This window comes from Trachymyrmex septentrionalis, unplaced genomic scaffold (genome assembly GCF_001594115.1).
Source record: "Trachymyrmex septentrionalis isolate Tsep2-gDNA-1 unplaced genomic scaffold, Tsep1.0 scaffold131, whole genome shotgun sequence".
Taxonomy (NCBI): Eukaryota; Metazoa; Arthropoda; class Insecta; order Hymenoptera; family Formicidae; genus Trachymyrmex; species Trachymyrmex septentrionalis.
Window position 1 is genome coordinate 656723 of NW_017304450.1, and position 13973 is coordinate 670695.

Sequence of the window (13973 nt, forward strand, 5' to 3'; positions counted from 1 at the left end):
GCTACATCATAATTATATATCTATGCACGATATCAGAAATATTTTATACACATTATTAAATTATATTCATAGTCAAATATTTTCATAGTCAAAATATCAAGCAATCTGAACGGAAAGCCCAGCGTAGATCACTAATAAACTACGCGGTATGGAATCAGAACATGAAGAACATGAAAGGGATATTAATTTAGAGGTTCTTCTTTATATTCTCCCTTTCCTATTTTTTTGTATTCTATATTTTAATATTTTTACTTGTTTATTAATATATGTAAAGAAACGAAATGTTACACACACAACAAGTATCTCTTAATTTGTTTTATATCATTAATCTATACTAATATTCCTTCCTACAATATAAATATTTGTATAATCTAATATCATTCTTTTAATATCTTCTTCTTTTTCAGTTCTTAGTAATCTTTCCTATAAAATATTTAATTTTCAGTTTTAACAAAGATTACATAATAATTGTAGGTTCATATTTTTCTATCTTATAAAAATTTAATTAAACTACTTAATTTAATTACTTTATCTTTCTCAACTTTATAATACTTAAGTATTGATATTTGTAAACTTGCATCATCCAATCAAAATCTCCTTTTAGTAGTCAAATTAATTACGCAGAAGAATATTATTTCCTATTTTATATTTATACCATTTTAAAGTTTGTTCTATGAAAATTACTAGATTTTTAGTTTGTACTTTATTTGTATTTTTCTTTTAAGTTATTACATAAAAACTAATAAATATTTAACTTATTTCGTATATTATACGTGATTGAAAAAAAAAACTAAATGCAATTGTCGACTTGCCTTCTATAATTAATTGTGTGTATGTATCCTTTGTTTTCAATTATTAACAGAAATATTGAATTCCAGTAAATTTTTGAATCGCGATAGACTATATTTTTGAAATTTTTCATTCGAAATTTTTCATGAAACATGGTTGAAAAGTAGAACGTGACAAATGTTCGAAGAAAATTTGATCGAAATCAGAATAAAACATCGACTCCGACAGTCGATACTTATGTTGAATGTGAATTTCCACATCGAGAATAGTAGATATGCAAAGTTTGGTCACACAGAGACAATCTAACAAAAGGCGTTGCTTCGAAGTGCTATCTGAAATATTGATTTTCATGTGATATCAAGAAGAAATTCAAACAAACTTCATGCAGATCAAGATAAATGGTAATTGTAACAGCAACTATTCTCAAGTACAGTTACTTTTGAAATATAATATATTTTAGTTGAGATAAAAGCACAATTTCTTGAATATAAATTGTAAAATGGAGATATTTTAGAGAGAATTATTACACAAACATAAAAAAATATATACATATGCACACACTACACGCAACACACATACACACACACAAATATAAAATATTCAAATTAAAATATAAAAATAATTAGAAATTAATTTTTTGTTTGTAAGTAGAATTAAAAAGTTAGCACACTCTTTTTGTACGATGTTATATACAAATTATTTTTAAAAATATTATTTCTGTTTTTAATATAAAGCAGTTTTTATATTGTGCCATTGTATTTACAATATAAAATTAAATATTTGTACGCACAACATATGTTACTCTTTTTCTAAACTAGACAAAATAAATAAAACTTTTACAATAACGTCAATGTATGTCATAATGTAAGTTAAATAACAATAATACAATTGCGTACCCAATAGAAAAGCAAAAGAGCTTTCTCTTTCTCTCTCTCTCTCTCTCTCTCTCTCTCTCTCTCTCTCTCTCTCTCTCTCTCTCTGTCTCTCATTGTTTTCATTTTATAATAAAATCGCCCATTACATCGCACACATGTCACTCTCTGACAAATAGTGGACAAAAAGTGAATTTTCAGTTACATCCACCGCCCAGTTTCATAAATTATGTCGAATAATCAACGCCAGTTCACACTATGCCATAGATAAAAAGCGATTCAATATCGAATTATTAATCTTTCTATCCATTAATACAATTTCAACATGTAATTTAACGTTTCATTTTACTAATTGTAGAATAGCTTTTTTTATGCGTCTTCAGTATTACAATAACATTTATTTTTAATGTAATAATAATTTTAATATATAATATAATATATATTAAATGATATAATCATATTATATAATAATAGCACTATGATCTATAAAACGTATACGTATATATTTCATGCATTTATTTTTTAAAAATAAAAAGCTAATTATTACCAGTAGTAATAATTCACAGGTACATAAAACAAAATTTAATGTTTGATGCGATCATTACGTGAGATATGTATGCCCATGCATCCTTCTTTTTTATAAAATTATTTGTTTATTATAATAAAAAAAATAATAATAATGATTTTATTGTAATAAAAATAATAATAATAATGAGAAAAGATATAAATAAATTATAAGGATTATTTTTATATTATTTTTTTTTAAGGAAAAAAAAACAAGTTTGAAGAAGTGTAAAAAAAAATGCTCATATGCAAACAATATCTCAGATCACTCCTTTTTATCCTCGCAGAATAAAATCCAATCAAAAATCTGTTCAGACAATAATTTTAGGGTTAAAAAGCATCATTTACTAATTTTATCAATTTGAATTTAGATGGCGTCGACCGTAACTTGCAAATTAGTTAATTATTTTTGCACTTGAAATACTCATGTCGCCACCTTTCTTTTATAAGTATACAACGAGATAATGCGCCTGACTTGCAGCCAAAGTACTGCCCTGTAATTGGATATCACTAATGCATCCCGTCGTCGAGCGTGAATGGAATAAGGTGACTATGAAGAAGTTTTAAGGAAATCAAAGAAAAGAAGAAAGAGAGGATGGACTGTTACGTACCGATGCGGTATAAGCGTCGTTATTTAGTTTGATGGCGTAATCTATCTGTTTTCTTTCCCGTATCTTCCATCTCGGTTCGTCCTCGGCACTCTATCAACGCTTCTGTTCAGCTTCTCATTTAGTATTAGTCTCTCGATTTTTTCAATATTGTCTAGCCGTTGCTTTTACGCGGTTTCTCCATCGCATAATGCACTTTGTTGCATTTCCATTCGTATCGTATATCGACCGTTATTATTTTTATTTTCCATAAGGTTTCCTTTCTTTCGCTTATTCGAAACTCGCTTCGTTCATTTCACCTGTCACAATCGCGCAAACTGCTTTTCGACGTGTCTTCCCCTCATCTCGTTTACCTACCTATTGCCCTTTCCATCTTCTCGGCGAGTACTTTCTATTTTTAAACTGAATTCCTATTCTTCAGCGTCTACTTCAACGCCACGTTGCACACTTCGAACTGCGATGACCTGGATACGACTTTATCGTTCAATGCTGTACGATGTTATAACGTCCTTTGCCGTTCCACAATACTCCGATTCAGAGCCCGCAGCTTCTGCAAGCTTCAGTTTCTCTCGCAGCTCGAAGATGCTAAGCTTAAGATAGAATCGACGACACTCGAACGTTTCAAGAGTTTGCAATGGTACTCGGCGCGACCATATTTCGTTCTCGCGAAAGCGCGATAATCTGGCCAAACTTTCATTTACCGAAGACGGTGCTCAACTCGAGTTCGAAGACAAAGAGAAGGTAAGGAAGCCAAAGAGAATGGTAGCGATAGACAAGACCAAAGAAATTGAATCTATTACGCGGTAGATCTGACGATGAAATCCTAAAGAGATTTTATCTTATACCGTGTCGATGTTCTCGAAAGTTAAATGTTCTTTTGGGCTACATTACGATACCTTACAAAAAACTCAATCTGATCGTTTATTATAACGCGATGTTTATTATAATTCAACGTTGTATCACATTGACTTCTTATTAAAAAATTCAAAGGTTAACAATGAAAAATTAATTCAATCATTTATTAGCCTATCTTCAAAAATATTCAACGAGAGAATGATTTGATGTTCGTTTATGTCATCAATGATAATTGCAATTTCATAATTCTTACAAAGTCCACTTATCAGCTTAAAAAATATTGTACATAAATTGCAAGAACTTCAATTCAATTGACATTCGCGCAATATTTTGCAGTGAATCAAATAACTGATAATAACAAGCTAAAAAGCTTGACAGTGAATAGATTTATGGTGCAGTGATAATCATGGCTCTTCGTTTAACGAAAGGATGAGAGCCTGGATGCAAGAAGGAATAGAAATTGAATATATTACGGCTGAAGCGTCGCTGTTAACGCAGGGTCGTCTATCTTACTGATTTTCTTGGCAAACTCGTTCGCTCCTTAGACGATGCGTTCATATCGCTTTTAAACTTGACGGAATATTGCCCGCTATATAACGTTTATTACTGACAAATAAACCTTCCGCAAATTTTATACAGGTTCGTTTATTTCTCAAATAATTTGTATGCGTACTTATCATGTTTATTAACAATATCTTCAGTTTAATTTAATAATTAAGGTTTGTTTTTTATTGGTACCGTAAGCCGACCTTTTCAGGAAGGAAGAACCTTTTTTGAATTTCAATTCTAATCATCCCATGGCACAAAAGAAAGGGACTATTCTTTCGCTGGTTGACAGAGCTTTTTTGTTATCGGACTTTAGGTTTCATACACAGAATTTGACATTCATTATTAACATTTTATTAGACAATGACTATCCACTGATCTTTATTTTTGACACAGTCAATCAACGTATAAAAAATTTAATTAAAAATAGACACATAACACATAAAGTTCTGACAATGTCTGTGCGAATGAATCTGCTTCTTGGCTTACGATACCATTTATCCCTTTCCACATGGAAAAGTTCAAACGTTTCAATAAAAACGACATCAAGGTAGCTTTCCATAGTCCCAATAAATTGGGCAAATACATTAAAGTACAGAAGGATATTTGTCCACGCACATCAAAGAGCAATGTGGTCTACAAGATTTCGTGTAATAATTGCGATGCGTCATACGTTGGACAGACGGGCAGAAAATTAAAAACCAAGATTACAGAACATCGCAATCACATTAGATACAACACTTCTAGCCGCTCTGTCATAACGGAGCATAGGAGACAGCATGATCACGATTTCCAATGGGATGAAGTCGAAATTTTGGACGAAGAGCCTTGCTATAGGAAACGTTTGGTTTCCGAGACGCTTAATATCAGGAAGCAGAAGAATGGTCTTAATTTACAAACTGACACTGAAGGTCTTCACAAGGCTTATATTCCCATCATAAATAAAGTTTGACTTTTTGGTACTAACAATCCGTCTCTTCTCTCAGTCTATAGTGATCCGCACTATCGAACGTACATAATAATCGACACGTAATGTCTGTCTTACACATCTGCGTTCCTTCTTTCCGTATATATTCTAAAAATTTTTTTTTATTCTTTTATAGACACGCTCGTTTGAATATTTTACACATGATTTCTGGTGAGTTTTTATTTTTTATTAGATTTCCGGTATGTTAATTTATTTATGTGGATATTTTTTTGTAAGAAGTTTTTATTTTATCTTTTTTATCAACTAGAGCTTTGCCAAGATATTTTTAATACATTTGACTGTTTAATCGTACGGAAATAATGTTGAATTCTACATCAAGACTCACCCCAACTGTGAATGTAATGAATATGCGATCATTTGCGATTATTGATTTTGTACTACGATTTTTTCGTTATATTAATGTCTGAAGAAGGCTCAATCCGGTAGCCGAAACTTGTAACTTTTTATTATTATTTTTTTATTTTTAATTTTATTTTTGCTTTATGTAATTTTACCACTTAATTGTAATATATTCTTCGGTTAATTTTAAAGAAATGTGTCGACTCTTACTTTGCCCTTTACTTATTATTATTTATTTTGTATAGGAAGAGTCCTTAGATTTGTTATTTAATAATTTTCTATACTTGATTAACTTGAACTTGAATGAAGGTATCTTCAATGTAATTGTATAAATTATTTTAAGAAAACGCTTGCAACTTTTTTTAACTTAATACTTGAAGAGAATACTTACTTCTTTAGTTATTACTTTTTTAATTTAATTTTAATGTAATATGCTTATTATAAATATGCTGTAGAGTATAGTAACGATATAAGAAAAAAATGTACATTTCTTATACATTTATATGTATATATGTATTTTGAGATGCATGCTTATCAAAGATATCTAGAGGTAGGAAGCTGCTCTTAAGTTATGAGTTACTGGATCAAATATCAGATAAATGTACAAAAATACGCTTAAAACCACAAATATCTTGTAACGATAAAAATGTTTCATATATAACATTTATCAATATCGGATTGAATATAAATTCCGAAAAATCTAAATGGGTATATATGAAGTATAAATATCATAAAACATTTATTTAAAATTCTTTTACAAAATTTCCAATATTTAATCAGAATTGTATACATACATGTATATTAAATATGGAAATTAAAATTGGAAAGAAATATTTCCAATTTTTTTAGCTATTACACTATCCTATGCTTCTCAAAAGTAAAAAAAAAGTCGTAAATGTTTTCTCATTGAAAGAATAATATTAAAAGAAAGGCGAATTTCGAATATTTTTAATAAAAAAGAATTAAATTTAAACATAAACTGTGGGCTGCAGTAGTAAAAAAAAGCGCTACATATTTCTCCTTACTCGAAATATAAAATATGCGATTTAAGTTAAAAAAAATAAGAAGCAATTTATCAAACTGGTACAAATTAGTTTTAATAATTAACTTTAGTTATCTATAATTATATTATGCTCTTTTAAAGCTTTTGAATTTATAGTATCTTTTTTGTTAAAGACAAATTTTGTATATATGTGTGACAATTTCATAACAGATATAAGATACCAAAAACAATATTCATTGATTAAAAACATCTTAAATGTTAATAAAACCTAATCATTTATAATATAGTGATAATAGAGTTATAATAATTCCAAAAGAAATTCTTAATATATACATATATACATACACAAAATTAACTAATAATTAAAAATATGTATGCATATGTGTTGATAATTGTTAAAGCCTGCAACTTTCAAACATTTTGGTACAAATATCAAAAGTAATATGTTGTAATATATAACGACGATTTTTACAAAATCTAGTAGATACCGTTACATTATCGTCTATTATTTCCACAGTATTGTTAGCATTACAGCCTTCGGAAGCATTCTCTCAAGAAAGAACGTAATTATAATGATGTTAACAAGAATACATTTTAAGAAATTACGTTAATGCACTACAAAATCCAATTATTGACACGAATAAATAAGAAAAGAGCACATTTTGCGACTTTGTAGAGTGTCCTTATGAATTTCTTGCGTTAAGATTATTTAATGAAAGGAATAAAACGATATGAGTGTCGTTTGAAGGTCCGACGATGCAAAGCGGAACGAAGGCGAGACAGGCAGTCTATTATGTACCGAGTCTAATAACAGCTTACCGGAGCTTACTAAAGCTTTCTGAGAGCTCCTAGAAGCGAAGTGATTGTTACGGATATCGAACGTAGCAACAAAGAGATAAGACCAATAAGATTTTTTAAAAATTTGCTAAAGAACTCCTTTTTTTATAGTAATTTCTGTGATTGTTAATTCTTTATAATAGCGTAAGAATCTGAGAAATCTTTCCGAATTAATCGGCACGATTTGGATAAGTACATACAAAATGAACATAGAGATGAACTGAGTCAATATTTGCTTAATTTCTGATTTTAAAAAAGTCCAATCAACTTCAGTTTATAATAATATTACTAATAAAAGTATTTTGCATTTTTAAGAAATTAATTTTAATAGTTATTATAAAAAAGAGAAAAATTAATATTGGTTAATAAAATTAGTTTATCTTAGATTAATGCTAGATGTAAAAAATATACACACATGTTACGTATATAAATTGTTAACAATAACGTATAACAAATAATCTTGATCGATTTTAAAATAAAAATTCTGCAATTAAAAGAATAAAGTATTTGTAATTAATTATTTTCAGCATTTAAAATGAGCGTCGTTGTTTCCACATGACCATTTACATCACGCGTTATTATTTATCAATTTGACGGATTATTTGAATTGTATCGTAAGTGTGTGTATCAATGATTCATTTTCATTATCTTCCATTCAAATATTTTTCTTTAAAAAGCAAGTTCGTTTATTCAAATAATATCTATCATTAAATGGAAGTATAATTAGTCAAAAATATCCTACATTATCTATGAATATTGGACGGAAGTAGAACATTTACGAGAGTACTTTGACGAGAATATCGATTAGAGTGACATCGTTATCTTGAAGAAACTATCGATCCGATTTAAGGAGCAACAGAGAAAACACGCGAACGTCAAATGTTCAATGAACGAGTTCTTGAGTTTCGCAAAGGACGATAATTCGTCGCGCAGCAATAATCGAGAAGATCATTTGTCTTCTTTGAATCACGAATAAAAAGGAAAGAATAATGATCGTCTGGTATCCTTACCTTTCCGGAGCCCCTTGAGTTACATAGGAGAACACCGGCAGCGTGAATCCTGTACTCTTTGTCGAGTTGTTCGTGTTGTCCTTGAATTTTCCTGCAGACAAAGAATTTAACAGAAAGATTAATTTAAAAGCGTTTCTAAAAATAAATGCAATGCACAAGCTTTCTACACCCTGCTAAATTAAATGCATTATATTGAGCAAAATTACAATGAAAGTTGGTGTGAATAGCTAAAACGTATGTATAAAGATACCATAATAATCGTAAATTGTTGAAAGTAAAAATTATCTTTTAATCTTTAAAAAATATTTGCATAAAAGAATCCATTGTTTCGAGTTTTCGTATGAAATTGCGAAAGTATACGAATAGTTTGGCTGCCACCTTTAGGTATCTTGGCTACGAGCCTAAATCGCCATAACGAGAAGAAGATGACACTTTCACGACCCACTAGCACATTTTTCAAGAGACTCTCAGCCAGTGATTTATAAACTGAAAAAACTTCTCGCATGAGGCAACTTTGGCAATTACGAGAAAGCAAACAATCTTATAAATTAAAGTTTTTTCGCTCGCCTCTTCGCATGATTTTATGCACGCACTTGCATGTGATCACAAGCACATGACGGACTTGCGCAAGAGCGAACGGGAGGTTTCCATCTATCTGGGAAATTCTCCGAAGCTTGACGGCGCTTGGTAAAGTTCAGAAGGGAATTAATTGCTCGGGCGAGAGGTATCGCACGGGCTTTTTTGTCGATTAAGCTGATTTTGAAAGCGGTTGCAGGACGCTTTAACACGTCGGCGCGGATAACATGCTAATCTTGCCTACGAAGACTTTGCTAACGTCGTAGATTGTACGTACATATACGAAACATTCTGCTCAAGGGAATAATATTAATAGAATTGAAAAATATCTTATGGCTTCACAGATATTTTTAAATATACTAATAATATAGAATGTCAAAAATTCCTCAATATATATATACATACATATACAAAATATTTATTATAATAATTTTTTGAGCGCTTATAATAAAAAATTTTGTTTTCAGACTTTATTTCAAATGGCCAAGAAACAGCTGTAGTAAAAGAAATGCCAAAAATAACCTTGTTTTTTTTTTCATTAAAAAATCATAATATCACTTCTTTTATTATAAATAGTTAAATATAAAATAGATACTTTGTATAATATTTATATAACATTATACAAAGAGATCATCAACGTCGATCAATCATATCGTTCAATCTTATATAAGATCTTATATAAAATTAATAATAAAATTGTTATACTTTCAATCTTTGTATGAGCAATTTTGTATGAGAAACAGATTTTCTTCACGGCATTTGTCACGCAGATTTTTCGATTATTTTAACAATGTTCGACAAAAACATTTTAATAACAATAATTTTAAACTTTTGAAAATAAAGTATTCCAAATTAAATAAAAAATAATAATTTACTATTCTCAAATAATATTTCATAAAATATTTTAAAATAATTTTGTATAATATATTACGTTCATTTATCATTTAGTCTTTTTTCAACTTTAAATTAAAAAATATGTGGATAAACACGCGCACACAAATATAAGGAAAACAATCCTACTGTCAATCTTCAAAGAACAAAAATATACTATTATTGTATATCTTTGAACAAAATACATTAAATCTATTCAAGCAAAGATAAAGCTTATTGCGTTATACTGCTTGATAAACGCGAGATGATGGTAAAAAAATAAGATTGTTTAGGGCTTTGAAGACAAAGTAAATAGTGAATTATAATATGAACTGTACCTATGTCAACTATGATGTACGATTCGTTTCATCTCTTACAGTTTTATTATATCAAATTTATAAACATAATTTCCTTCTCGTTTAATATCTCTCACAATATGTATGCTGACATATATTATACTGCAGTAATATATAGTAATATTTTATTGAATAAATTTACATAAGCGTTATCGAGGTTTTCTTTTTCTCCAGACATTCTTTTCAAAAGATTTTCCACGCTGCCAGAATCGATTTAAGTAAAGGTTACCCATTCGATTTCCACCGCAAAATACCTAGGTTCTACGATCAGAAATCTTTCTCCTTCGCGCGCACAGTTCCTATCTCTTGCCTTAACCAAGATCGTCGTAGCAGTCACGAAATAATGAATATGTAGAAGCTTTTATCAATATATCAAGAAATATTGCATTTATTACTTTTATCATATATATTTGTTATACTTAATTATATTGATCTGTAAGATATCTGTTAATATATTTTATCTCAAATGCCTAATGCAAAATATAAACAAATTTTAATCTTATATTTTTCACTTATGTAGCTATCTAAATGATCGCTCATTTGAATGCATGTTCTTTTGTGTATCAGAAACAAAGATTAGAAAATTTCTAGATATTTATTATTTCATAAATTTATCAATCTGCATAATCAAAGAGCCGACTGTGAAAGGGTTACCATGTACAAACACGACGTGAGACACCGCAAACATGAAGGGAGAGCTATGCAAACAACTTCGTATTCGTATACGCGTGAAAAAGGAGTCTCTCATCCCGCTGACCTGTTCTCTTCCTCAAGATATTGCTCTTTTTTGCCATGTGTTTACAATGCAAAGGGGCGAGAATAATTTTGCAAATAAAATAAAACATGCACGATACATTTGAGAACAATGTCATGTTTAGACTTTTGATTTAGAATTTCGTTACAAAATCAATAGGAAATATTTACTGAGGTGATACTCATTCAAACACTCATCATTAAAATCAATTTAAAATCAAATTAAATCAGAACTCAATTGAAATCATTTCAACATTAAATCTTTAAAAGATCAAGTTGAAATCATGTAGTTATATAAACATGAAATTATCTAAATTATTCGAAATTATTCGAAATCATATGAAATCGTTATTAAATTATTTAAAATAATTTCAAATTTATAAAAAAATCGAAATCACTTTAAAATCACATTGGAAATCATAAAAAATCGGAATCAATTAAGTATCCTATTAGTGAGTGAGTAACAACCCCTCTATATTTACAATAAAGCATAGAATTAAATTTTACACAACGATAATATAATGCACATGTTGCAAAACTTGATACTGCATACTGTAAACTGAAAAGTTAGTTTAAAGTTTAAATTTTGATATTAATGAATTAAGCTTAAGACGTAATTTTGCTCGTTGTATTCACTTATTATTAAGCATTATGCTGAGTATACTGAAGTAACGCGATACTGAAGTAAAAAGTGTTGCGATAAAATTATATATTACTCCGTTACGGGAACGCCCTCGCTAAATCTTTTAGAAGTTAAGCTCGCATTCCCATAAGAATAGATTCTAACGTAAAATTAGCGCTTACTCCGCGTTTTAGTTGCCTCTCAGTAAATGTTTTATTCGAAAGCCTTTATTACACAAACAATTCCTTATTATGATACATTCCTTATTATGATCAAATTGGCAAGACCTGTCTCTGTAAAAAGATATTCGCGTAAAATAATTTTAGGAATAATAGCTTAATTAAGTCATACCAAACAAATATGTGAGTGTTTTTACCTATTTTTTCACAAAATTCATGTATCCAAATTTTACATTACATACGTTACATCGTATTTTCCTTTATATTTTTATTGCACAAGGTACAATATCAATTTCTTTTTTCATTTCCCTTTATTCTTTTTCTTTTACGGCATATTATTTCTAGAAAAAAAAAACAATTGTAACAGTAAAGAAAAGAAAAGAAAATAGTGAGAAGGAAATAGGGGGAGAAGGAAAAAGGGAGAGAGAGAGGGGGGAGAGAGAGAGAGAGAGAGAGAGAGAGAGAGAGAGAGAGAGGTAACATTATTTCCTAATACCTTGCTCTTTTCTATACAATTATACACATCATCTCCACATCAAACTTAGATTAGTATTGTAGGGGAAATTAAAATAGTATTGATTAAAACAATTAATTTACTTACATTTTATAAAAACTTATACGAAAAAGTATAAATAAGACAACAGAATATGTCGTAAATTAAAAGAAAACTTTTGCAATTTTATACGCATTAATTTAACAATTCAAATTTTTAAATACATCAACAATATCTACATATATTTTATATCAATAAAAGATATTTTTAGAGAAAACTTACGATATAGCATGCAGCAATTCTTGTCGCTGCTTCTCTTTCACTTTTACGCTTCCACCTTCCTCAAGGGCTGCTTGCAATTCCCTTTGCAAGACTGCCAATTTGCGACGCTCACCCTCCAAAAGTAACGAAGTAACCTGAAACAAAAATGTAAGAATTATTTGCTATTTCGTTAAATAGCAATGATAAAATTATATAATAAAATAAAATTTTCGGCTTCTTGATAGATAGCGTATCTTAAAATAAAAAGCAAAAAAGTAAATTGATTAATCAGAGTTGTGTCGTATACTTCAAAATTGCATTCACACGGAATATTTATGTATTTCCGTTAATTTACACGAGTCTTTTTTATGTACAATAAATAATGTGAAATATGTAAATTTATTATAAATTGGAAAACAATACAGAAAAAAAGCAATTAAGTTTTATGAATGTTAATATATTTGACATTAATATTCATAAATAAAAATAAACAAGCAAAATAGAAGCTTCAGTGTCTGATGCAACAATAAAGAGAATACAGACATCAATGATCAATACTATCTAAAGATTACCTACATAAATAACATGAAAATGTAGTTTATATAGTTTACGTTGTATACATGTAGATATTAGATTATATTATATTTTATACGTAATGCATAATCTTGCTATTAGCTACGCAAAATAATCATAATTCGAAAAAAGATATAATTATAGAACGTCAAAAATTATTTTCTGATAAAATTATTTTCTGCATTAAATTATTATGGCAAAACATTTTTTAAAAACTAAAATTGCGAAAATCAATTTCTGCAAAAATATTATTTTGAACGACAGATGATTCATTTGCTTCGTGAAATACGTAGATACTAAATAAATTTTTAGCGAAAAAGCTAATTCTTGTTATAAATTAAGATAGAGTAGACCATAGACATAAAGGGCGCAAAAGAAGAAACTGCAGTGTTACTTTACCATCTGAGAACGCATATGATAAAAGAGAGATGTTGAGAATTTATCAATTGATGGCAATACAGTTTTTTCTTCAATAATCACATGTTGGTACAAATTTTGAACACTTTAATTTATCAACTATTGATATAAAATTACTAAATTAATTTATTAATACAACCGTCTTTAAAAATAATAGAATAAAATTTAAATATACCTAATAAGTAACATCATAATTTTTTTATACAGCATAAATAATATATATCAGTAAAAAATATCAATTTATACAAATCTAATTTGTTCTATTTAATTAAGTAACGATAATAACAAATGCGATTGAGCGCACTAATGAGCATTAGCGCATACTAAAGTTGTGCACTAATCTATTATAAAAGTAAATATCTTAAATAAAAAATGCTCAATATACATATTTTATCAAACAGCATAAAATTTCTTGTATTAAGAATTCTGCGATTTAATGTGTTTCTATTATTTATATATATA